At 33.9% G+C, this 27,947-nt stretch overlaps 1 long non-coding RNA gene across 1 annotated transcript in view; it reads left to right on the top strand.

The window, feature by feature from the left end:
* LOC112127507 overlaps positions 1 to 27,947 on the top strand; it is a 189,471-nt gene that overhangs the window by 122,095 nt on the left and 39,429 nt on the right. Inside the window, exon 2 of the long non-coding RNA XR_002910600.1 lies at positions 279 to 302. This is a non-coding gene — a long non-coding RNA (uncharacterized LOC112127507). The remainder of the gene's footprint in view (positions 1 to 278; positions 303 to 27,947) is intronic.

Genomic DNA, 27,947 nt, shown 5'->3' with positions numbered 1-27,947 from the left:
TCTGTGCATTCGGCCATAAAAGAAGCTTTTACAAGATAAGATTACGGAAAATTGGTTATGTTCAACAAAACCCGGTGGTCGATTAAGTTAAGCGCGATACTCTCAATGGTAGTATCAAAAACATCTTCTTAGAGGGCTATACATGATATAATCATTGATAATGCTCATTAAACTATTTATATTTTAAATCTGTAAAATATTTTTTCTTGTTTATTTCTTTATAATTTTATGCTCAGCGATTTAAAAACAAGATTATTAATTTTTTTGTTTTGTTCCAGATAATAAACATCAACAGGGACAAGGTAGGTACATTTTAATACTTTTCAAATCAAAATTGCACCACATAACAAAGGAATAAGTCAGTTTTAATAAAAAAACCCTTTTAAATAAATTAAGCATGTCTGAGAGCTACTTTTAATTTTAATGATAATTTGTATATTAAAAACAACAGTGCAATATAGGCTTTTTGGTTTCAACTATTGTACAAAAAATATCGTTTATACAAAATTAAACTTTAGGATTATCTTTGGGAAAAAATTGTAATTTTCCTAACATTGAAAACGGTCGTAAAGGGTTTATTTCAATCAACTGTAATCCGGACATAATGAGATGAAAAAAATCAAACAGGAAAAATTCTACGCCGAAGACGCATGAAAATGTTTTTTATTTTATTTTTTACTTTTATTTATATTCACTAATCAAATGTATTATCATTATAATTAAATGAATTTTGTTTAAAAAAATATTATCTCGTTTAAACAGAAAAACGTACAAACCATATCAATGAAAATTAATTATTAGGACTCGTACATAGTAAATTTTGCAAAACTTGTGCGGAGTAAGATATGTAATTGTAACAAATTTAGGCTCGATGGTTAAACATTTGTTAATGGTTTTTTGATACACGTCAATTAATATAAATTTTTTCGAGAAGGCTGTTGATCATCAAAACTGGAATGGTCAAGGACGACCGATAATACCGTTAGGACAATTATTATACAGGGTGATTCGCTATGGGATGCAAAAGCAATTTGGGTGTTTGTAGACTGTAAATGGAGTAGAATTCTGCAAAAAGAGTTTTCTATAAACACAGCCTGTAAGACATGATTTTTTAAATTTTGCTTAGAAATGGACAGCCCCCACACAAAATTATTTGCGTACTGTTTGAACTTTGCAGAATTTATGTGCCACCCCTCTCACATCACATGTGTCTAGTTTACTTAGCAGAATTTCATACAGGGTCAAAAGCGTTACTTAAATAATTTAAAATTATTTTTACTATTTCATTTCCTTCCCATGTGTATAGTTTCCATTATCTAGTTGGTGGTGTACTCTCTTTCTAAGGCCATATTGGCTATGAACAAGAATACTGTGACTTTCCAAAAATGCTGTGAATCTTCTCTTGCATGCAAATTCCAGGATCTTAGAAAAAATCCAGTTATGGGGTGAAAATTACTAGCCTAGGTGTATACCTAGGTATCGCATCTAGTTTGCATTTCGGAGGGAAATGTTGAAGTAGATAGGAGAGCAAGTTTGTCGAGGGTGATAGAAATATTTATTGATTGGACAATATTGAATTTTATTCTTTTAGCTATGCACCATTGTAAAGAAATTAATTTCTGTGATTCAGATGAACTTTAACTTTTATCTACTCCCTCTGTTAGACCAAAAGGAACATCTTTGGGTTCCCTTTCAGTACACTTATATCAGTCGCTTAGAAACGGATGTGGAAAGACTTTTATGCTTAATACATTTCAGAACAGACGGAACGTACAGAGATATTCTTCACTTACAATTAAAATCGGATCTGAAATGGACGACTGTTCGTTACAGCCGGATAATCTTTGAATGTTTAATCATGTAAATTTATGTTGTTTAAAACTGTACATGAATTTACACAGCAGATTAAACTTAAATTTGTGGCATTAATCGGTATTATTGAGGAAGCTACCGCGATTGAAAGCCGCTAAGGATTAATCACTTAAGAGGTTTCTTAGCCATATTCTTTTCAGCCATCGACCGGTGGGGAGGGGCGAATTGGGGGCATGGATCAATTGGATTTGTGTGTTATAAAGATCTTATAATTTACTGTGAAAATGTTTGAAATAGGTTTTGATGGATGGAAAAACAATTGACATGTGAAGTTCTCTGTGAAATGTGTTATTGTTTATATATGAACGGACAGAAACAGTTAGTCGTAAAATCTTTTATTAAAAACTTTGTAATCTTTGAATATTGCAATATTTGGCCATTTGACTGGTAATTTTGATTGATTGTGATTTTCAGTTCTGTAGGTTAGGCGGTTCAATTATATAAATACAAAAACAACTGAATTTAAAAAAAAATTGTATATGTTAGGCCTCTTTTTTCTACTCTTTAATTTTTATTATTAATAATTATTTTAGAAATATATTGCTGCAAAATGTAGTTTCTCTAATAAGCCTATTACAAACCTTAATAAAATCTCCGCCTGATTGGACTTCGATAAATTCCTATAATAGAATCTTCCTCTTCCAATAATAGGATTATTTTAATTAAAATAATTGTCAGAAATTAATAAATAAAGGAGGGGGTGTTCCAAGGTGGGCCAAAGTATCATCATCAAACGCCACGTATAATAAATGGATAGGGCGGGTGGAAAGGAAAGGAAATAATATCCCTGGCAGCCTTGGATGTAATGGGAGGTCAGGGAGAATTATTCATGTATAGGATTATAATAAAAATATAACACGTCGTGTGATAAAAATAATAAATCCTTACGGAAAATTTTACGACCGTTTTGTTTGACTCGTAGGAGAAAAGGATTCTTGAAATTTGTATTTTACATAATTAATGTAATTTATTTTTGATTTGTGAGATATACGTGTGTTGCTAACAACTTACATAATTTTAACTCACGTAATGGTGTTGATTGTTAGTTTCCGAGATTTCCGCTAAGATGAGATGCTTTATACATCTTTTTTTTTTTNAATTAGCATGCTCATTAGCTGCGTCGGAAATATTTGGGTCACTCATGACGCGAGGAGTAACCTCGGACCACAATAATTCCGGTACGATGTGTACTACTGGGTAATGTTTTGCCTACCTTGTTTTGTAAACAAGAGAGTAATCCTCTGGCTCGCCACTGCTCTCGGCCACGGCACCTCGCCCGAAGAACCGACGCCCGTCCCGTCTTTTCCCCTCCAATTGCGTTCTCTTTTACACAATTAATAAGAGAAAACAATCGGCGGAGAAGAAGTAGAAGATAAGAGAACGGTCCTACTTGATTGTGGTAGTGAAGAACGGGTTGAGACTCGAACTTAAACTACATAAACTAGCAGGTTTAAAAGGGAGCTTTATACATCAAAGCAGCGAATATAGGCGGAGCAGGATGATTGGTAACGACCAAACAACGATTTCATCAATCCACAGACCTCAAGACCTCGCTATTAAAAAGTTCTTCAAGAAACAATAAACCGTAATTTTATAGGGTTCTAATGAAAAACAAATCCGAGCATTAATAATTAGTTAGATAAAGAGAAATAGAACCTCAATGGCATTTTGTGGGTAGAGAAAAGATTTAAGTTTGCCAAGTTGTGATTATTAGCCTACTTTGTATTGAAACTTCTCCTGGAAATGGAAATGTTCGTTCCAATAAATGGCAGCATAAAAATAAAAGTTTAAAAGTGTACCTCATCTATTTTCTAAGTCAACGGTTGGATACGATTTACACACGACCAGTTATTTTTGAGATTAAAGAAATAAATATGAAAATTAGAGTTCAGTGGTTTTACCGTAGTACTAAATTCAATTATCTAAAAAGGGGTAGCTAGGGATATGAGATCACTGTTTGTAATGCAATATTTTGCGGTGATACTAGGTCGAAATGGATTTCTGTCTTTATTATGCATGCATTTCAAGGATTTCTATCAATTTGTTTTATTACTTAATATTCTTTGTTTTTTACTTTACTTGTTATATTCGCAAATCAAGCAGAACTAGAGGTATATAATAAAACTTTGAGTAGTTTTTGTTGATTTCATACTTACCTTGTTACCTTCTTATGACAGAAAACCCAAAGATTCTAAAAATAAAATGAAAAATGGAGCTTTTTATTGGTTGAAATACCACCATAATTGTATAAAATCCATATTACTAAGTGGAACAGAGTAAGTTGGAAAGAAACAATGGCCCCAAACAAATCCAATCTAGAAAAGTCCTTTTTTTTGTTTTCTATAAAGATTCCTATTTATGGGCTTGAAAGAGTGCTTAAAAAAATTCTGTTGGTTTTTTTTTTAGAAACCAATTTTTCCTACTTTACTGGTCGCTTCTTTGTACCTTTTATATATGTAAGTCACTTAATAAGTTCCTGCTTATTATTTTCTTATCCTAGGTAAAAAACCAAATAGACTATTGTCATTAAAATTATATTAAAATATATGCACAACAAAAGGGGAAAACATATTTTTGTAAATTGGTACATTTTTCTCGTTTTCAAGTTCATTTGCTTCTTTATTCCTTGACTTTGACCTAGTATAACCAAAGGGTTTCGTTAAATCATATTATTTTCTTATTCTAGATGAAAATAGACAATTATCATTAAAATTATATAAAAATACATGCACAACAAAAGGGGAAAACCATATTTTTGTAAATTGGTACATTTTTCTCGGTTTCAAGTTCATTTGCTTCTTTATTCTTTGACGTGTTATCACCAAAATGGTTTCGTTAAATCGGTGATACCACGTCTTCAGCCTCCTTTTCTAAGTTATATTTAATTACAAAGAATATTTAATTTTATATTCTCTTGAGTACAGGTTTGTGCGTGATTGTTTGAAAGAAATGTTTAGCTTATAACAGTATATAAATCAATATGTACTGTATAAACCGACATTTCTAAGAACAAAACAGGAAGAAGTCTAATGAAATTTAATACTCCACTCAAAATGATTTCGTCTTGATTCTTTAGTAATCCGAGAAAAAAATGTTGAAATCAAATATCTTTGCCTTCTCAATATATTTTATGTTGTAAAAACAATAGTGCAATGATTTTGTATATATTAAAAGTTGTGTTGTATATATTAAAAGTTGAAAAAAGTGTGATTATATTAGATAATGTAATAAATGAGTTTTTAAAAACATACAAAAATCAATGCCCGTCCTGTACAGTACAATTGACTTTTATTACAGTTGACTATAGTTAGCCTCCCGTAAAAAGCGAAAGAAAACCCCCTTTGTACAGTATAACCAATTTTTTTCTTCCCTCCTTTTTCCAATAACAAAAGGACGAAATCTCCACGAGCAAATATTCGACAACATATTTTCTGTTTGTAGCCAACAAAACAAAAACAAAAATTTTAGTTGCCTTATTATTTCATATTTTTCGGACAATTCCTAAAAATATACCATAGTATGATTTACTTGTTAATACTTATTGATTGAAATTGGTGAATGGTATAGAAAAATATTATTTTAAAATTAATTATGGGTTGAAATTAATGAAGTCGGTCTTCGTTTAGCTTAATTTAACAAATACTAGTATAAACCACCCCTGAAACAAATTGAATTAAATTAAAAAGATTTTGTTGGGAAAAAATCTACCTCGCTCTTAATTAATTATCGAAGGCCCTTTTTCTTGAGAAGATTTAAAGGCAGCAATGCATTAATTGTCCGGATGGTAGGCAAAATTACCTACTCGTATCTTAAGAGATATCCGTTTTGGGAGAAACTCCAAGAGGGCTCATCAGGATAAAGAGTGGATTTATATTTTAATCTCGATTAAAATAAGAAAATCTGGTTGAGTTAAATAAATCCGCTCGGTTAATGAGGATGTGCCAACTTTTCGGAAATTGTTTAATTCTGTAAGCTCTATGAAAATATTCATCGAATTCACACGGCTCTTAACCCATCTTAATTTCATTGATCCTTTCGTCATGTAAAAATCCTTCGTTTAACAGTAGTATGGTGGTAGTCAAAAAGCATCTCCACTTTAATTTAATCTAAAGAAGATCTAGCATTAATTTATGGTTAGTTATACAGCCCAAGTACTCAAGAAATAAATTTCGTTTTTGGACATTTACAGAGTATTCGGGAGTTACAACTTAACATTCTTAAACAACTTTACTACAGTACTTATTCAGTTATGTGTGCAGTTTATATTTCGTGCGTCATAAAGCAAACCACAAACCTTTGTAGCTTGAAACTTATTAAGTAGCACATAACGTAAAATTGTTATAACACGCCTATAAAAATAGAAAGAGAAAGGAAAGAGAAAAATGAGAAAGAAAATTATTGCTTGAAAAAAATTCTAGCTTGGTCGTGGTCCTGGTCTTCCCAACCTTGCTTTTTGAGTTTGCTCGGTATTTCTCAGACAGACAGGCAGGGAAAAACAACATAATATGTTAATTTAGGAAGAATAGTGGAAAAACACGTACCATCAGCTTTCAACAGTGCAGTTGATAATGGACGTTAGTCAGCGAGTCGGTGAAAACGTGTTGAACCGGCTTTGGTTCCGTCTAGACTCGCTGGTTTCGTTATCACTGAAACGCGTTTCAGATTCTTCAGTTGAGAACTCGCTGGAAATTATTCTATGACGTACAAAAATAAAACTACATAAATAAAAACGCAGAAATATACAAAATATATTTCAACACGAAGAAACATTAACAGAAAAATTAAGTGAAACAAAAAGGCTGATATCTATCAATTTTTGCCAGGGTGATTTTTCAGCAACATTTTATAACCTGAATCTGTAAAATTTAAACAAAATAAGGAGGTTGCATGGCGAATCATCATCTCAGGTCTTCGACAAAAAAGTCTGCTGCAGCAAAGAAAGAAAAACTTGTTTTGCATGCCTCTTAGATGAACTAAAATATTTAAACTGGCGGAAGATCTTCCAAAAAGAAGAAGAAAAAATAATCCATATTATATGCTACCGAGAAAGCCTAAGAAAACGTTTCTACTCACGGGGAAAAACGCTAAATTCAGCAAATGTTAGTAAGAAACCACGATTATGAAAGCTAATAAAAAGCCTCAAGCTATACAGTAAGCCATAACTCATACGAGGAAGAGCACAACAGTGCTATTTATGAACATCAATCTAATCTGAATTAAAATATTTACGTTGTTGTGATATTTCATTTGTTGCATAGTTCACAATATGTTTTCTTGTGTAATATCTCTATTATTCACGTGCATTATTTTTCGAAGCGCAATTAGGTACTTTACCCTCGTTTTTTTCTTTTAATTAAGTGGAATGAAATTGCCCGTTAAATCTACGGCCATCCTTTCTGTAATTCGAGCAGGAGTTCGAAACGAATCTGCGTTTCCCGTGCCAAAACCCTTTCTAATGATACACACATGTATCACCTTTATACAGTCGGGCCCGGAACATATAAAGTTACCCATGAGAAAAGTAATATGTCCCATAACCAACGAAACGGGAAACGGAATACAAGCCGGTAATGGGTTTAAGAAGCGGAAGTGATTATGAGACGTTCCATGTGAGAAAGCTCTGTATCGGATTGACAGCTAAAAGCATTCTCCACTCCACAACACGCTAATGTTTGAGTAGAGATAATTAAGACAGGTGAGAATCGCACATGCCTCAGGCTTTGAAAACCTTGAAATAAATGAGAACGTAATATCATGACCTCTTACATTTATAATACGTCACGACATAAAATACTGTTCTGAAATGTAAAAAGTCGATTTGCTATTTATTAAACGCTTTACTTGAAAATGCCGTAGATTGCTTATCTCGTTGAAAGCCCCGGTTCGTTCTCCTAAAATCGTTAATTTAGACCGGTCCTTGGCATATTCATTATTCACCGCTTGCAGGGCCTATGTAAATTCCACGCACTACAGTGGTTGGTTTGAATAAATATATCATGTTTTATTTGTTTATTGGCTGCATAAATTATAAATCAACTGGTGAAAAGATTTTAAGGGTGAAATTGAATGGATGAAAAATGAACGAATAAATGTTTTATTGACACAAGAGTAAATACATTAAGTTTACATTTCGTAAAAGCTATTATTGACAATGTCCTTAGCCGTACGTCGAGTTGCCTTATACACTATTTTTGTTATTTAAGATACACTTATTTGATTTTAAAAATTGAAGTGGTCGATCAAATATTTTCGGTAATGACTTCTTCTTTATCCATCTTCAGTTTCCCAAAGTACTTCTGGCGGAACTCTCTGAGAGCAGGAGTGAATCCCAAAGTCACTGGATAGTTGTGGTTACATAAGGAGCTGATGACTGTCAGTTCAGCTGGAGCAATTCACCCCTCTTTCTTAAGACCATAGGCACATCATAGGTTGTCATATTCCTTTTGCTTTTTATTCGTGTCAGTGGTATTATAGGATTTCAGTCTCTCCCTACTTACTCCTTCACCGTACAGCGGAAGGAGGGGTACTCTGACAGCTGCTTATGCCACGATAAGCCTAAGCATGAGTGAAATAGATGAAAAATATGATTAACCATTCTATAATTGCTCACATGTTAATCGTCGTCGATTACTTAACAGACGGGTTTGTGCGCATAATACCAGCCACCAACGTCAAAACAGCTACAAAAACTGTTTGTGAAATTGGTTTTTTATTAGCTTAGACTTAGTAATCTTTCCGGTGTGCGTTGTTATGCCAAAAGAAAAAACATAATATTCTGAGTAATAGGAATAATATCTAAGACGGAACTTAATATTTCATATAGAGGTTGTCAAATATTTTCGGTAACGACTTCTTTTTTATCCATCTTTAGTTTCCCAAAGTATTTATGGCGGGGACACTCCAATGGTCAAAAGTCACTGGATAGTTGTGGTTACATATGGAGCAAATGATGGCGCGGTCCTGACTCCACGGTTGTCAGTTCAGCTGGAGCAATTCACCCCTCTCCCTTAAGACCGTAGGCACATCATAGGTCATCAATGGTCGTCGATTACTTAACAGACGGGTTTGTGCGCATAATACCAGCCACCAACGTCAAAACAGCTACAAAAACTATTTGTGAAATTGGTTTTTTATTAGCTTAGACTTAAAAATCTTTGCTGGTGTGCATCAACTTAGTGCCTCCTGGTTTTCTCAAAACCTACCCAGCCAAGAAAAATAGTAACCTTTTTTTAAATTCATAAGCTCTACTATGATTGCAATAATTACGGGATTTTTCATTAAAAAATATATAACTTCTTATTTTAAAATGGTAACCTAAATTTTCATTTGCGGATTCATCAAGGCAATACGATTTTATGGCAAATGTAAGAAAAGCTCTGAAAATCGGTTTATAAAAACGTTGAATACACAATGTAATCTTAGTTTCTAAAAAACGTAACCTAGAAAATAGTGAAAAGTTACTTTAATCATAAACTCTACTATCTACGATTTAAATAATTAAGTAGTTGTTCGTTTTTTGAAAAAAAAAAATGGAAAAAGTATAAATCTTCTTGTTTTAAATCGTGATTCATGATTGTTGTGTAACATACTGAATGTTAGGTTTTATGATTCACCCTTCAGCACTATAACAATTTTTTATTACTAAAATTATATTAATGAATTAATTTAACAAAATACATTAAATGCAATACTTCATGATGTCCTAGACTTTGGTAATTTATTAATTCTATGTTCGGTTCTAATTTTCTAATGTCATCTCTATGCTGACGATAGTCATCCTGCCTAGTTCTCCTGCTGCTTTACAGAGAAACATTGCTGTATTGGAAAATTATTGCTTTCAATAAAACCTTTCTGTCTGTTTAAGTAAATCCAAAATTGTGGTTTTTCGTAGGGGAGGAAGGATGCACGTAGGGATCACTGGTCTTGCCAGGATAAACGAATTAAGTTGTGAAGGAGTATAAACATCTGGTGGTCATCTTCACGCCAAACTCTCTCCGACTCCTCTTCTTAAAAAGAATATTCATACATCTAAATTCGGGAATTATTCGGTTCGATCCATCCTGCTCGCAAACTCTTCTATCACACCCAATTCGAAGTTGACGGTATCTGAGGTAGTATGTCGGTCGATGGTTTGCTACGCTTCTCAGCTTTGGTTTTTATTTAGCCAAATCCTTACAAGTTTTATTAGAAAATTATTTCACTTTACGACTTTTACTCCAAACTACATGCTCTCTCAGGGGTTTTCCAAACTGTGGTCCCCTAGGGGAGCCGCGACCCTAACTAGAGGGTCCCGACGAACTTCAAGAAAATGTAATATTTACAAAAATGAACGTAGAATGAATAAATAAAATTAAAACCTAATAACAATGAGTACTGAAAACGAAAGTTTGTTATTTTGCAGCAATAGTCATTGTATTCTCCACAGAAATGCTTTAGGTATGAAACAAATGCCAGCCTCTTTTTAAGAAAGTTTTGGATGAGTCTGTTCAAATTATTAATTATAGCAAGTCGCGGCCATTGAAATCTTTTCACAATACTATGTGACAATGTGGGAAGCCTTCATCATTCCCTTCATCTCCACACAGAAGTGGGGTGGCTGTCGCGTGGTAAAGCATTTTCACGATTACAGCAATTACGTTCTGAAGTCTGTTCATAGACCACAATGTCAAACAGGCTAAAGTTTTCAATGATAAGAAATGGCTATGTAACTGTCGTATTTATAAATTACTTTCATTATAATGAAATAGATGAGTCTTTCTTTGGATAGGAAGAGTAGAACAACTTTCGATGCTAATAAAAAAGTTCTCGCCTTCATAAGAAAAATCCAGTTTTGGGTTTATTTTGTTCAGAAAGAAGAGGTGGAATATTTTCCTTTGTTAATTTTTTTTTAAGAAAACAAACTGGAGCTGAATTTAATTTTAAGATTATACGATTTTAGTTCACAATTCTATGGAATTGATTTCATACTGGCTTTGCATATTAAAGTATACTGATCTGTTTTCGTTTTCCTTTCCAAAAACAAGCTACAATACAATAATGGACTTCGATTCATTATGTAAATTACATTTTATTCATGACAGACTTTTTTTAGACATTCAACTGTTTGAACAATATAATTAAATAGTGGCCTATCGTGTCATCGAGTGGAAACGTTTACCAAGCAAACTTCCGATTGAAGAGGCTTTGTAAAGAAAAAATTTGAAGAACATTCTATTACGAGGAACAATTAAATTGATGCTGAATCGCGGATTTCTATATGGCAATTCACGTCTTAAAATCTGTCAGCAAATTACTATTTCAAGAATGGGAGAAAACAATGTATTCAGTTAACGGGTGAATAAAGTTGAATATTAAAAGATAAGATGTTATATAATGATGCATGCAATAACATTAGATAAAAATTAGCCCATTCTCCGTTAGATTAAATAACATCTTTTTTTTATTTGTGCAAATAAATTCAATAGAATGAGCATCTATCTTCCATAAAATGTCCGATTATTTAAAAAAAGACACCGAGCTGAATACAAATCTTTTGTACATCCTCCTTTTAATTAAACCTTCTCTCCCTGGTCGCTTTTGTGCTTAGCGCCCTTTTGTCTTTCGACCACACATACAGTTAAATAAATTTTGAGAATAAGATGCAAAATTTTCTCTCCCACCTGACTACACATCTGAGAACGTGGGATATAAATAATTCTCTTTTAAAAGTTAATAATTGCTAAATAATTTTCGAACGTTTATGCTTTCACGTCTATTGAATTTGATTAAGTCTTAGGGCTTGAAATGTTTTTAGATATCCCAAAAAATTACTTTTTGTTTTTAAATACCATCAAAAGCAGCCGACCTGTCTCAATAAACCTAGATCATAGTTATTTAAAAACCATTTTTATAAAGTATTGGTGGAAGGCTGACAATTGAATGGTTGTAGACGAACACTTTCTTCTAGCATATTGATAGAGAAACCAAATTAGTTCTTTAATTTTGCCCTGCAATATTGAAACAGACTAACTTCACAGATTAGTCATTCATAGCCTAATTCTGTTAATATATATCTTGAAAAACGTTTTCTAAACCTGCATATGTATATGTATGAAAAAACTGTGTTTATGTTCATATGTGTTTCCCTACAGACGAGAAAAAACTGAACCAGTTTTGCAGAAAATTTCACAGTTTGTTCTTATAACTTCCGGGAGTTTTTAGAGATTATAAAAATGGCATATTACAAATAAGAGACGTCAAGGTTTAAAAAAAATTGATACGTATATCGCGTCTTTCGAATTCCGAATTGAAGGCGCTAACACTCAATATTCGCAAAACCTACTGATTCGGTAAAATATTTCTCACATTAAATCGTATTGCCAACCATACGTGCTCAACATAACATTGCATTGACGAAGCCATCATCTGGTATTGGGACGATTCTTTCGGATGGTTGTCGAATTCAGCAATTAAATTGAATATGCAAAACAGTGAGTTTACCCAAAATACTAGTACCGAAAAATGTGTATGTTTATACAGTAAAATGATTACTTCCCTTAATATTGAAATATTGGTTAGAACTCCACTGTCGTCGGTGTATCTGACACGGAATAGTTTTAAAATTGTACGAATAGCTCCAAAGTTGTATATATCGTCTTCCCCTATACAGTTTCATACTGCACAAAGTTTGTTTTACTATTAAAACAACTCACCATGCTTGAATGTCTAACTTCTTGCATTCAAATGCAGATTGAACATGAAGTTACCTAGCTTTTTATGAACTAAAAACTTCAAACCGTATACTTTCACCTTTCTTGAAACATTGTATAATATGTTTCTTCATATATTATAATTTTCAACAAAGCTATAACATAAGATTGAACTGTATTATTTCAAAAACTACAATTTTGTCATTTTAATTATCGCTTATAATTATTATTCAAATAAGACTACAATTTTGTCATTGTATTTACCACTTATAATTATAATATTATTTATAGGTTCGTGCCAGCTAAACGTAAGTTGAACTAAAATGGTAGATTATTCATTCGTCAGACAATTTAACTTACATTTTAAAAAACTCTCATGAAACATGAAAATTCGTAGCTAATAGAGAAAATGGAAAAAATGAAAAATTCCATCTTTTCGAGGGGGTGAGTTAAAAAACTCGTTTTTGCTGCATTCTTCTCAGTTTACTGTCTACTATAACTCAATTTTTTGCATCTCATAACAAACCTCATGTACTAAAACGATGATACTGAGACTTATTAAAATTATCTGGTTTGGTCATTAACATAAATATAATATTCCCTAATGGTTTTTGCATAAAATTCCATGTAGAAATTTATTTAATCATTTACTTGCAAATTTCTTCGACTTAGGTAATTTGTATTCTTGCGGGCCATTATCCTACTTTCTAATTGATCATCTACGATCACGATTAGGTGAATCGCAAATTACAATAAAATGTTGGTTGTAAATAGCGAAAAAAGCGGGAAAGGAGGAGCGAGATTGAAGTTAGTTTTGAAATTGCCTTTTGATGTAAGATTGCATTTTTTGTAGAAGTGTATTTTTAGTTGGGCTCGTTTGTGATCCCATGTTTCCACAACTCTGATCAGAGCAGTGTCCCTGTTAAAATGTATGTTGTCACACATTCCACATTCCTTTGGGGTGACCGGACCTCTTTGATGCCAATTCGGCTCGTCTCTTTTTGTACACAGTGGATGAAAAATCAGTTTGACGTTCGATGGTAGAACGCACAAACACAATCTAAAAAATTTTGCAAAAGATCTTCAGGCTAATTAACCCTTATATAAAATATGGTGGATATTCATTTTTTATAATTAATAACATTTTTAAAGAAGGAAAATAATTTTACATCAGCGAATTAAATTTAAATTGTACCACCCAAAATATAGATATATAGAAACAGGGGAGTATATAACTCTTTATATATATCTCGTTTGATGTTTTTGATATGTAGAGATTGAATGTATTTAGTAGCGTGTATGTGTAGCGTAATAGGGCCGATGGCGGAATATGAGTACCCTATAGAGATTCAGTAAGATTAGTTACGTGTATAAGTGTGTAGTACGATAGAGGAATATCAAGTACTCTACCATCCTAACTGAGTGAACTGTATGTAAATAGGATAGATTTAACAGTAAGTCAGAGTGTGAGTGAGTTTGGTTGAGACTGATCCATTGGAGGCTGAAATACCTTAGCAGCTGATTGGCGCCAAACCCCTGTTGCCCAATCTGCCAACATTCGTGGCAGGTGATTCTTCGGGCCTGCCAGTAATTTATTGTAAATTACGCAAAAGCTGGAGTTGCCGGTGAGCTGCGATAAGTGATAGATTCAACTGTGTATGTATATACGTATATGTATGTGCCCGATCGGCAGAGAAGCTCTCACGTATCAAGGGCACAGTCGACAAGCGGTCCTCAAAGAATCTGAATAGTAGAAAAGGCATCATCCTCACCCGAGTAAGATTAGGAAATCCGTGGCTGACATACAGATCTTTAATTTTGGGCCAAAGGTTGCTTGATATGTCCCATCTAATCGAAGGGTGACATTTCTTATTCTTTCTTTCTTCTTTAAATAAAGTAGTAGTATTGTACCTTGAGAGTCTGTAAAAAGGGGAAATCGGTTTCATTGTAATGAATTGGTAATTATTCAGAAATCATGAGATGCTGGTGTGAGGTATGTTTCAGAAAAACATTTTCTTCATCGTGCCAACGTTTCGATCTTTATTGAGATCATCTTCAGCGCCTGGGATTTACAAACATTGTTTAAATTTAACAAATACATTTAGGATGTGAAAAAGTGAATTTATACAATGCAAAATATATTTTTTTTATTCATTCAAAGTATTTCTACTCACTCAAAGTTTTTTTTTTGTTCTTCGTTCTTCTCGGTAGGTTTCAGAAAAACATTTTCTTTAATATATATTTAAAAATATACATTTTGCATTGTATAAATGCACTTTTTCACATCCTAAACGTATTTGTTAAATTTAAACAATGTTTGTAAATCCTAGGCCCTGAAGATGATCTCACTAAAGATAAAAACGTTGGCACGATAAAGAAAATGTTTTTCTGAAACCTACATCACACCAGATCGCATCTCATGATTTCTGAATCATTATTTATTAACGGTCACTAATCTCCACAAATTTCACACACACGTAATGAATTGGGATGACAATTCAAATAATTTTTTTTTTTAAGAAAAATAGAAACGCTCTTTCAAATTCACTAAAGTATAATCCATTCCAAATTTGGGCACAGTAAGAAGATATAGCTCTGATAACAGTAGTAAAGACATTTAAGATGTAGTAAATAATTATAATTCCTGGTTTACTAAGAGGTATAATACTTTAATACTTACTTATTTAATAAGAGGGTATTCATAAAAATCAAATTCTTTATACGTGCTTAATATTAGACTCTAATACATGTAATAATTTGGGAATTTTCTGAACTTCTACTGGATATTAGGAAAGAAATAAATTCCGACAAATTTGTGCTGAAATAATTGATCGCGATTGAAATTGACATTCGTAAGATAGACAGTTCCTCACTGAAGACGGCGCAAAGCCGAAACGCAAGAAGGTCGACCCCAGTGCCGGTTCAACAATAAAATTAGTGATTATTCGGATATCGTGAGATTCGGTCTGGTGTGACGTATGTTTCAGAAAAACATTTTCTTCATTGTGCCAACGTTTCGATCTTTATTGAGATCATCTTCAGCGCCTGGGATTTACAAACATTGTTTAAATTTAACAAATGCATGTAGGATGTGCAAAAAAATGAATTTATACAATGCAAAAAAATATTTTTTATATTCAATCAAAGTATTTCTACTCACTGAAAGTGTTTGTTTTCTGCGTAATTGTGCCATTCTTGAGTGTCGTGTTGGGAGTGCCAGTTAGATATTGCTGTTTTATGTTTCTATCCTTTGGATTTTGAAGGGGTGGGGAAGGAAGTCGGTATAGAAAGACATTTTTGTATAAAGAGTCGGCTTCTTTGAGGTGAAAAGAGCCGACGAAGTGGAAAAAAAGTTGGTAATGGTTCGGCCAGATTATCCTTTCATAATTATATAGACGGGGATAATTAGGGAAAGTAAAGCTAAATTGTTGAAAAATTAGACTATGTAAAAATGTTTGATGTGTGGAATGTGATGAATGTTTTATATGTCATATTATATGTTTTGTGTAATGTGATGATGTTATATGTATGTTATCTATATTGAATATGTGTGTTATCGATATTGAATATGATTAATGATATTGGCGTAGCTGCGACTTAGTTTACATATGTCTGTTCTGTAAGTGATGTTGTGTTTATCTCTGTTGAAGTAAACCATTTCTAAAAAGTTACGTTTATGTTTGTTTTGTTCTGTGTGTAATATTTGCTGAAGTCGAAATTGTTTTTGTGTTCAAAATGGTGAGTAGCGAGTGCTGTAGGATTTTGCTTGGGTTTTTTGCAATCATAGATATGCTGCTTTACTCTCTTATCCAGATATTGGGATGTAAGAGCGATGTAAGTTGCCGGACAGTTTAAACAATTGATTTTGTAGATTACGTCAGATTTATTTGTTATTGGTGTGGGATCTTTAATTTTGGAAAAAAGCGTTTGAATTGTTTTATAATTTTTGAAGGCTATTTTAAAGTTATCGGAAGAGAGAAATGTGTTTAAATTATGTGATAGGCCGTGGTTGAATGGCATGGAAATGTATGTTGGTTTGTTTGTATTTGATAGATTTGATGTAGTATTATGAGTACTACTGGATGGTGTTAGTGTTGAGTTGTAGCTGTTGATTATTCTGTTGATTATATGTTTTGGGTAGTGATTGTAATGGAGGATCTGTTTGTATATCTTTATGTTTTTTTGATGAAATGATTTATGGCTTAGGGTAATAATTTTGTGAAGTAACCTTTGGCCGTTTTTCTGATACCTACGTCACACCAGACCGCATCTCACGATTTCCGAATAATCATCGACTTACGGTCACTAATCACCACAAATAAAATTAGTAGGCTATTGAACAAACTGATATGCAGCGTGTGTACTCAATCAAACTATGCGAATTAGGAGAACAACCGTGAATTTAATTAGGGAATTTTTACTTAAAACAATTTGACGGGATTGACCATTCCGCAAGAAAGTGAAACGGTCTCATGAAGCGGGAACTACAGTGACAGCAAGGCTAATATCTCCCTCTAGTCCACTGAGTCCACATGTAGTACTCATATCTTATCATAATAAGCCAACGTTATTCTTTTAAGTCTTAGGCAAAACAATTGACTTCTGCCCCAGATGACGTGTGGTAGTAATTACTAGTTCGAAAAAATTTGATAAAGCTTCAGCTGTTTAAATCAATTTTTTAGGGTGATTTAAAAACCTAAACTTTGAAACGGGAGGTTTTACAGATATTTCTATTATAAATTTACTTTACCAGAAAAATAATTGGGAGAGAAAATGTATTCACTGACTGAATTGATCGTGTCCTAGATAATTTACATGGAAACTTGATGATTGCATTTTTGACTTGTGCAAAAGGGGGTGGAAAAGATATAAAAATATTAGATTCATCATTCACCTTTCAACAAAGCCCTTGCCAGATTGATAGTAAATTGATTCTTTAAAACGTCGCTGAATTAAGTGTTGCCTTTTTCTCATTTAATAAAGTTAAGTTGTAAAAAGAAATGGAATCCGTAATTATTATTTTTAATTATCCATTTATGTTTTAGTGGTCAATATACAAAGTTACTTCATTCAATTAATTATTCTTTTCATGTAAGGTTGTGTTAAAAAAGTCAGTGTCACGAGCGGGATTCGAACCCACGACCTTCGGCCGCTGCTCTACCACTTGAGCTATCGTGACTTCGATCCTCTCGGACACCAACTCTCCATCTCACCCTACAACCGTTCGAATTTTCCCTCTTTTTGCCATTTTCAAATGTCATGTAATCAGGATTCGATTCTCAGCGACTTATGAAGTGGCCCCGGGGAGCTGTTAGTGAAGTGATACTTCTTTTACTTATTAAATATTAATAATTAATATTTTATAAGTAAAAGAAGTATAGTTACTTAGTAGTAGTAATATAGTCACTTCACTAACAGCTTTTTCCAGATTCAACTGGATAATAATAACTGGATGTTCAGCTGGACTAGTTAAAATTTGGTTGTTGATCATTTTGCATTGACTATCCTCGGCTTTTTTACCAATTATTTAAAAAATATATATCAAAAAACAAAAACAAATTGAAAATCATTGTCTTGCGAGTTTGAGTTGAAAGATAGCCCTAAAAGTCCCAGTCAGCCTAAAGGCCGATCTAGTTTCAAGATGGGCCCATTCCCTCTGACACTACAAGGCTAGCTAGATAAGAAAACTCAAATGCCTCTTCCAAATATGTTTGGTCAAACGATTTCAGAAAATACACACTTAAACATGTCAATTACAATCTTATTTATTATTCGTTATACAGATAGTATTTAGACTATAGGTAAATATCGCCAGCAATGATTCTGGAGATTTCCAGAGAACTCCAGTTTCTCAAAAACATGGATTTAACAGGGTAGAGAAAAAGCCAATTCTGCGTCTTTTTTCCTTAGATTTGAACCACCCCTTCCATCAATCGAAAGAAAAGTAAGCTCCTTATGATTGGTCCTTGAGCTCGATATGGCTAACCGAATCGGAACTGCCGTAAATTTCGTCGTAGAAAATATATTTTCTCCGTAGAAATTAAAGGGGGCGACGGAGCTTGAGAAAGGTATAATGATAAAAAAAGACAAATGTCTAACTATTTATACTGATGGCATATTTCCTAGGAATTCTTGGGAAAACTGACTTTTTATTCATGAAAATTGAACTCGGAAAATTCAGTCAAACTATGGCTCGCCTTTCAAGTTCGAACAACCAATCGAACTCTAGAGAGCCCAAACTCTCACAGTTCACGGGTCAGTTGACGTTTACCTAAAATTCAGCCAATTCCATCCTGAAAGAATGTTAACATGCCTGTTCAACTTAGAATGAACTATACACGGATTTTCGGCTGTAAAAAAGAACAACATAAAATTAAAAGCGAGTTGCCTGAAAATGTAAACAATTCACTTCGTGTTCGAACAATGAAGAATTGCAGGGAAAAGTCTAACAACTTTACGATAAATGTTTGTAAACTTAGGAAAAAAGGCGATGTTGTTCAGTAAAAACATGTATTGATACTTCACTTTCAGTATCTTTAGTAGAGGCGGTAGTGGAGATAGGAGAGAACGAATACCCGGCCTTTGGCCTGATCGTCTCAATATCTTAAGCCTAAATATCAGATTTAAAAAGAGTACCTCCAGTAAACTCAATGTATTTAGTGAATATTTCCGTATTGAGATAAAGACTGTAAAAACCGATTTTGTTTTACAGGTTTATATCAACAATTATACATTATGTAAAATGTAAAATGTTGACGCCCAAGAAGCTTCATTTTTTGTTGTTTTCGGCTGACCAAGGTTCGCCTCGGGAGGCCCTGTTTAAATCGCTGAGGGCCCTACTGTTTTTATTTTGGCAAGCGATAACGCCGGTATCTTCGGCCTTTGCACGGGAGTAAATTAGTCTCTCGTTTGCCTGGGTCAGCACAAGACGCACCGTTTACCGAATCGATTATCGAACCTAATATCGATTTTCTTTGGACCTTCACCATCAATTTCTTCTATTTAACACCTTGTCGTCACATCACCGACCTTACGAACTACGTCACTGTATTGTCATCCTGTACAGGCACCTTCGTCGGCGTGGAACCCAGCAGGAACCTCCAGCTCAACACCGCTTATTTTGATTGCTTAGAGAAGCGAGGAGATATCCCACCAAGTACCTTTTGTTTTTTGTTTTAAAACCCTGGCCAGTAGGTTTGCTTATGAATTATTTTGGATAATTAAAGAAATTTTTTTAAATTTTTGCTTCGTGTAATTTCATAGTTCATTTTCACTTTAAAGTATTATCAATGTCCCCTCTCTTTTTCCTAAAACCTCTTAAGTATAATACAAGTTGCCACTTTTTTAAAAGAGAAAAAAAAACACAACAAAATTTAATTGTACCTCTTGAAACGGGTACGGAAGTTTGAAGATCAATTCAGATCTGACCTTCCCCCCAACATTTTGGTCCTCCGGGCGGATTAATAATCGATATGTACCTCAGTTGGTCCTAGTTAGCTGAAGTGATGATTTAAATTGATTTAATTGATCAGATTCTAATTTAAGGGTTTCTACCCTCTGACTTCAGTATTTTGCATTTCTTGAGCTTTACTTTGGAAGGGATTTTAGTACGTCCAAGAAGACACGAAACGTGTTACTTCGAGCTTTATACGCCTCATTCTTATGGTTCGATACTGTTAATACAATAATCTTTATACAATTAATTACTAATAAGTTACACAACTAGTTAACTAGACAAATAGATAGTCTTCTTCCGACAATCCGTCCTCAGATACATTAATCGGTAATGCTGTATTATTATTGTGTCTTCATATATCGTTTTGGATGACAGAGTCCTCCATATTCCTATATGTTTACAACTAAATTTCTCCGAAACAAAGCTAAACTGATAAAGATAAACTGCAATACGGACTGTCGCATCCTTATGACAACCCTCGGGCACTATCGGCTCAAGGCACCCTCCCGAAAATTGAAGGAATTCGCTTTCTTCTTGACTAGGCTTGGAGAGGGGCGGACTTGCATTTTGAAACCTTGATCGACTTGTGCCGAATTGTTTTTATTCAGATTAAATTGTTTTTGGTTTAATTTAGAAATTATCCCAGTGAAAGCAGGGAGGACAAAGAAAATTGGGACTGGTGCTCCAAAACATTTAAAAAGAAAGAACAGGCTTCTACTACCTGAGGAACAGGTAGGATGCAGAATGGAAATCCGACGTAGAGGCTGCGGATATAAAAATAGTTTTTTTTTCCAGCCCCAAAAAACAGATTTGAGCTGAAAATAACTATGAACATGCAGTTGGCCCGTTTGCTTTATATGTTTTCAAAATTTTATATTGAACCGCTGAATCAATTTACAGTATAACAGAGATTAAAAGTTATTCCAACAACAGAAGATATAGATACAATAATTTCATTGTTTTAAATATTATTCGGAGATCGTGACATGCGGTCTGGTGTGACATAGGTTTTAGAAAAACATTTTCTTTATCTTGCTAACGTTTCGATCTTTATTGAGATCATCTTCAGGGCCTGGGAATTAAAAACATTGTTTACATTTTACAAATACATGTAGGATGTGGAAAAAAATTGAATTTATACAATGTAAAAAAAATATATTTTTTTATGTGTTACGTTAATCGATAATTATTCAGACATCGTGAGATGCGGTCTGGTGTGATATAGGTTTCAGAAAAACATTTGCTTTATCGTGCCAACGTTTCGATCTTTATTGAGATCATCTTCAGGGCTCAAAGTGTTTGTTTTCTGCGTAATTGTGCCATTCTTGTGGGTCGTGTGATATATTGCTTATTATAGAGTGCCAGTGAGATATTGCTATTTTATGTTTCTATACGTTGGATTTTGAAGGGGTGGGAAGGAACAATGTTCGTAAATTCCAGGGCCTTAAGATGATGTAAATACAGATCGAAACGTTGGCATGATAGAGAAAATGTTTTTCTAAGCGTACATCACACAAGACCGCATCTCACGATCTCAAAATATATTGTTATTAATCATATATGTATTTATTAGTCATAATTGATATATTATTTTTATTAATTATACTTTTTATCGAAGTTCTTTATTCAGATGAAAAAGCTTGTGTCCACTCTGACACCTACTCCTCATATCAACCTACACCCTTTAGAATTTTCCCTCTTTTTGCCATATTTTCATCTCAACCATGACCTTATAGAAGTATAAATAATTAAAATTATTATTAAGTTTCTAATGGAAAATAACCGTTTTTCCGCTTAAAAAACTTTTTTAAATAACCAAAGAATTAATGAACCTTGGATTTACCAAAAGTTCTGAAATAAGAAAAAGTTACGGTTACAATAAAAATTATTACAATTACATTTCATTTTTCTGATTAACAAGTCAACGAATCTTTTAAAACAATTGAACAATGGCAAAAGGAGGGAAAACTCATAAGGTAGGGATCGAGGTCACGATAGCTCAAGTGGTAGAGCAGCGGCGTATCTAGCCGAAGGTCGTGGGTTCGAATCCCTCTCGTGCCATTAGCTTTTTTTCATCTCAACTAAAAACCTTAATTAATTGTAATGATTTAATTGGTCAAGCAGACCTCGGAATTAGTGAATTTTAAAACAATGTTGAACCGGTACTTTTGAGGTATTCAAACACGTTTCGGCACCAAGCCATCTTCGATGAGTAACTCCAGTAAGTGAACATTCCGTCGATTGAAGTTGAAGAATCAGTTGCAAACAAAGCAGCGTGCTACTGCTGAACCTGAAGAGTGAAGATCATGAAAACAAAGGCATTACTCATTGCTGGGATTCAATTCCGGTAGTGTTGTTTCCCTCTGGCAATTTAGACACAGTAGTTCCGAGAAGCGGCCAGTCGACCGTGAATACCGATTTTCCGTATCCATCGGATTATAATGTTCAAAATCAGTCTCACCGGATTCGTATGTTGTCAAATCGAAACAAATAGAAAGGCATTTCCAATCCCCTTTTCTTTCAATGTACGATATCAGAAGTGAGATTTTACTGCCTTTCTCAAAGTCTGCAACAGATGCATATTATTGCCAAAATTTTGAAACCCCAGGGAGCCGCAGACCAGCCGCAACGGACCAGCGGACGGAAAGCATTTTTGTTTCAATACAAGGCTGATTGTCCATGAAAGAGCCGACACATCTTAAACGATACGGTTCATTAAGACGGTTGAAAGTCCTCAGCAAACTTCGCTTAGTACTCGCTTTGTTTTATCGTATACTTGCTTAAGCAAATTTCTTACATGACAAAGACCATTTTCAGAACAATATATTCGTTGGACGTTGAAATATTATTTTGTAAAACAGTATTTTTTTAGCATTATTTTAAAATTCTACACAATCATATGCACAAGAATATCTTATTTTCTTTTAAATTTAACATTTTGGTTTACTATTAAACCTGACCATGATTTTTTTGCTGGTCTCGAAATGAAATAAGAGCATCCCCTTTAATTAAATATATGAGATTTCTGTGTTATTTTGGCGAGGTGAAAAAACAGTTAAATCTTTCCCGCCCATTTTGGTCTGCCTATCCACGCTGTGCTTTTTTCGTTTTTGTATTTCTCTATCTTCAGAGTTTTGTTTTATATAAATGAGAAAACACCAAAGTTAATCAATGCAAATTAATCGGAAACAATTTTCACATTTAACTTACTAGGACTCACTGTTACTTATTACCTACTTTAAGGTAGTTGTAATGTACTACAAATTATTTAAAAAAAAAAGACTATAAAAGAGAAAAAGGCACCCAATTAATTCAGTGCGGTTTCAAAGGTCCAATTCTTTATCAATTTGCCAAGAATCTTTAGTAAAATTACTACGGGAATGATGAACTTTACATTTTATACTTTTCGTTTATTTTTAAGAGCCTTTTTAAGTAATATAATAAATAATAATAATACCTGGTGCAGCAACTCTGATAAATGTATGTAAACGATCAAAGCAACAAGTATATTGGATGTTGAATTATTATTTTCTAAAACACTATTTGTCATAATGCGTTTAATCAAAAATACATTTATAAATATATACAACCTTTTAAAAAATTATTTGTTTTATTGAATTGAAATTATTGAGCTTTCAATTTTCTGTTTAAGCTGTTAAGTCCTTTCAGAAAAATACATCCGGAGTCAGTTATTTTTGCCTCAACATCGCCTGACGAACGGCTCAAAGGGTGGTCTAAGTGATCCGTAAATAAACTCCGTTATCTTAGGGGAGTGGCGGTCTCATCTTGGATAAATAATCAAAGTGCTTCTTCAATTAGTTTCACCGAGCTTTCCCCGTTTTTTCTCCGATCTTTCTAGTCGGAAGGCCAGTGGGAAGTGAGGTTTTTCTGAATTAAAACAACAGACTAACGGAGAAACAGTCTGAAAAACGAAACTTCGATCGTTAAGATAAAGCCGAAACGCAAATCTCTTTGACTTTGACATCGAAACATTAGTGCTATCTATGAAGGGAGGACGGTTTATTGAAGAAGTTTCAATGGACAAATAGACAAATTAAAAGGTTAAATTAAAAAGCTATTTTAGAGAGAATTGCGCTGAGAAACACTGCTATATATTAATTTGAAGCGAAAAGCTAAACGAGACATTCCAAATGCCATCTAAATATTGGTTCCCTTCCTAATCGAATCTACTAATGATGAGTCAACTCCGATTACTGTCCTATGGTACCATTAGTTCCAGGAGTACGAGAGGACAGCCTCTTTAAACCAATCCTTTACCTCTTCTACTCCGCACTTGTGCAATCTAAACCCTGCAATCTCTTTGCGACAAAATTGTATTTCCTCTACACCCGCAATTGGTTTAGAGGAGTTACAAACCTTTCCTGCGAATAGTCGAATGAAACCAGCATAGTCAGATAAAACTTAACGAAATTCAAAGCACCCGTGCAACACAACCCTCCGAAGCAATACACTACTCACTATTAAATTCACTAGTTTCGTGGTCCGCTTGACCAATTAATATCTTACAATTAATTAACGGTTTCAGTTGAGATAAAAAAGTAAATGGCACGAGCGGGATTCGAACCGACGATCTTCGGCTAGATACGCTGCTGCTCTACCACTTGAGCTACCACTCGGACACCAACTTCCCATCTCAATGAGGGAAAATTCAAAAAGGTGGGGTTGAGATGGGAAGTTGGTGACCGAGTGGATCGAGGTCACGATTGCTCAAGTGGTAGAGCAGCAGCGTATCTAGCCGAAGATCGTCGGTTCGAATCCCTCTCGTGCCATTGAATTTTTTATCTCAACTGTCGTGTAATCGAATTGGATTCTCGACGACAAATGAAATGGCCACGGAGAGCTTTAGTGAAGTATACTTCATTTTAAATCATTAAATTCACTAATTTCGTGGTCCGCTTGACCAATTAATATATTATAATTAATTAATGTTTTTAGTTGAGATAAAAAAGTCAATGGCACGAGCGGGATTCGAAGCTCTCCGTGGCCATTTCATTTGTCGTCGAGAATCCAATCCTACACGACATTTGAAAAATGGCAAAAAGGAGGGAAAATTCAAAAGGTGGGGTTGAGATGGGAAGTTGGTGTCTGAGTGGATCGAGGTCACGATAGCTCAAATGGTAGAGCAGCGGCGTATCTAGTCGAAGATCGTGGGTTCGAATCCCGCTCGTGCCATTGACTTTTTTATCTCAACTAAAAACCTGAATTAATTGTAATCTATCAAAGTAGAACAATGTATGGTGTTTTTGACTTTGGAAACATATGGATAAAAGAATGTTTCCAAGCTATAGAAAAGTATGTTGTATAAAGAATAGAATTGAAAGGATATGTAATGAATATTATGGCCTTAGCGGGAAGGGTGTTGGACGATTTTAATAGATAAAAATCAAAACCTGTTGTTTTTATTTTAATTTTATTTTTTGAGATGTGTTACGGTAATGAATGTTGCCATGTTGTAAAAATGAAGGTTAGAAGATAAAAATCTTTTAGGTGGAAGAGATAATAGGAAGCGACAGTGTAAATATTGCTCCGTATGTTTGGAGTTTACATGGCCTATGATGTCGAAATGTGGAGAAAGGAGGAACTCTGTGGTCAGGTATGAGGGAAAAACATTCGCTTTCTCTTTGTGCGACCTATAGAAACAGGGTTTTAGCTGCCGGCCAGAGGATTTATTACCAGTTGTTAGTGATTCAGTGAACTGTCTCATCCTACCAGAGCGGTAATTTCGGTGTCATTTGATGTGCTAGTTTATTCAGTAAGGATGCTAGTTATCGACCTGTATTTGTCAATTTTAGATTTCAGGGATATTCTAGATCAGGGATATGGTCCGCTACATCCCTAACTAGTTTATTCAATTTTGTTTGCCTGAAAAATGATAAGTTCTGTGCCATCCCGGCGAGCCTTCTTTTTGTAAATATGCGGTGTCGCATATATAGGGGTACGTTAATGTGCCGGGAATAAAATTACAAATTATGTAAGTTTTTCGATTGATGCTTCTATTTCGTGTTCTGTTTTAACTGGGGTTTTGAGATTTATTTCCTGTTACAGATGTGTTCCAAATTGTTTCCAATCTATTGAACTGTGTAATAATGTAGCTTTACGGGTAGTTAGCGTGGGATAGACGTCGATTGTTAATAAAACAAGTGATCGGATAAAAGACCAAGCATAAATATAATTAATTAATTTAATACAATTGTCATGACTTTGTGAAAAATAATATAGTCGATGAACGACAATCACAGTGGCTTTTTGTATGAAATCACTGATGTATTTTATTGATTGGGTATGGAATTTGCAAAGCACACATCACACATCACATGGTTGTTGAAATACAAGTTACAAATATTAAATTGTTCAAAAATCAAACAAAATTTGCATATTTTAACTTTTTCTATTAAGAATAGAATCATATGCGTTATTTCGATAGGCTAAGGAACCTCGTCACATTTCGCCTTATGAAAAAAAATTTCTAGAAGATTCTAGAAGAAAGCCCGCTTCCATTTATTACCGAACTTCTAAAGGCCAATTATAAAGAAAATGAAGCTTTGAACGAAGAAGAGCCTTTCTCTTACCCATTTCGTTTCCCTACTTGCAACAAACTTAAATATTCAGTTTAGTAAAAAAGCTTTCGTTATATCTTACCAAAACAAGTTTGTAAGAACAAGAAAGGCAAAATTGCCTCCGTTGTCTAAACTTCTTATAAAATTGGAATTTATTAACAAAATTTAATACGATCCGACTGCAATACAAATATTTAAATATAGAAACTAATTTAGGGTTTATGGCGTTATATCGTTCCTTGGCCAAGCATAATTAGCAACTTGAGTTACGACAAGACGTTTTTAAGCCAAAGATTAATTTACAGATTAAACCCACCATCACTTTAGAGCCAGTTTAAGCTTTAATGGGCAATACCATGGCACTTCAATAAATATTGAGAAGGTTGTTTCTTCCCAACTTGGTAACTGGGCTAATTGGTGAGCGTGTGCTTCTCCATTGATGTAGATATTCTGACAAAACGAAATCTCTAATTAAAAATATTTGACCTGATTGGTTGTCCTAAGAGTGCACTTGTGTACCTCTGGGGGTCGTGGAATAATTTAATTAATAATTTTGTTTTACATTGAGGACCACTAAGAATGATTGTTTTCCTTCTACGTATTGCAGACACCACGATTTATATAGATATATATTATTAATTTTTGTATTATTTTTATTTATCCGTTTTGTTTTGTTTTTTGTAATGAATATAGGACACTTCTGCCCACCTCTTATTACCTTATCCATGAATCTTATTTAATTGATCGTGGACATTTTGTATGTCCTGTATGTCCAAGGATTTCTTGTATATTGCTAGTTTGATTTTGCCGGCCCAAACCGATTTCGGTCATAAAAGCTTTTATAGATGTCGAAGTTTTTTCGTAAGTTGTCTTTAAGCAGTTAGCGCAAGACTTAAGTCATTTGTGCGGATTCAACTCTAATCTGCTCTTGATGTACAGTGTAGGGAAAGGCTGTTTTTTGTGTAATGTACTTTTATCTTTTTTATTCAGTCTTATACTTTTTTTGCAACGGTCTTTGATAATCTCAAGGTAATCTCGGATGTAGGAGGTTGATTCGCGTTAGAAGATAAAATTGCGGAATCATCAGGTAGGTGGCATTGTTGGCATAGGGATGTATAGGAACGTCAACAGTATAAATGGTACAAAGGATAGACCGAGAATGCTCCCTTGTGGGACGCCTGCGCCGGCCTATGAATCGGGCTGATAGGAGAATACTCCTTGGCGCTCCTTACTCTGAAACAGTGATCAATTAAATAAGATTCAAGGATAAGGTAATAAGAGGTGGGCAGAAGAGATATTTATATACAAAAAAACAAAACAAAACAGATAAATAAAAATTTAAAAAATATATAT

The sequence above is a fragment of the Cimex lectularius genome, unplaced genomic scaffold (assembly GCF_000648675.2).
Source record: "Cimex lectularius strain Harlan isolate CLEC.00 unplaced genomic scaffold, Clec_2.1 scaffold305, whole genome shotgun sequence".
NCBI lineage: Eukaryota > Metazoa > Arthropoda > Insecta > Hemiptera > Cimicidae > Cimex > Cimex lectularius.
Note: the sequence above shows the minus strand (reverse complement) of the source record. Positions and strands in the feature narration are given on the sequence as shown.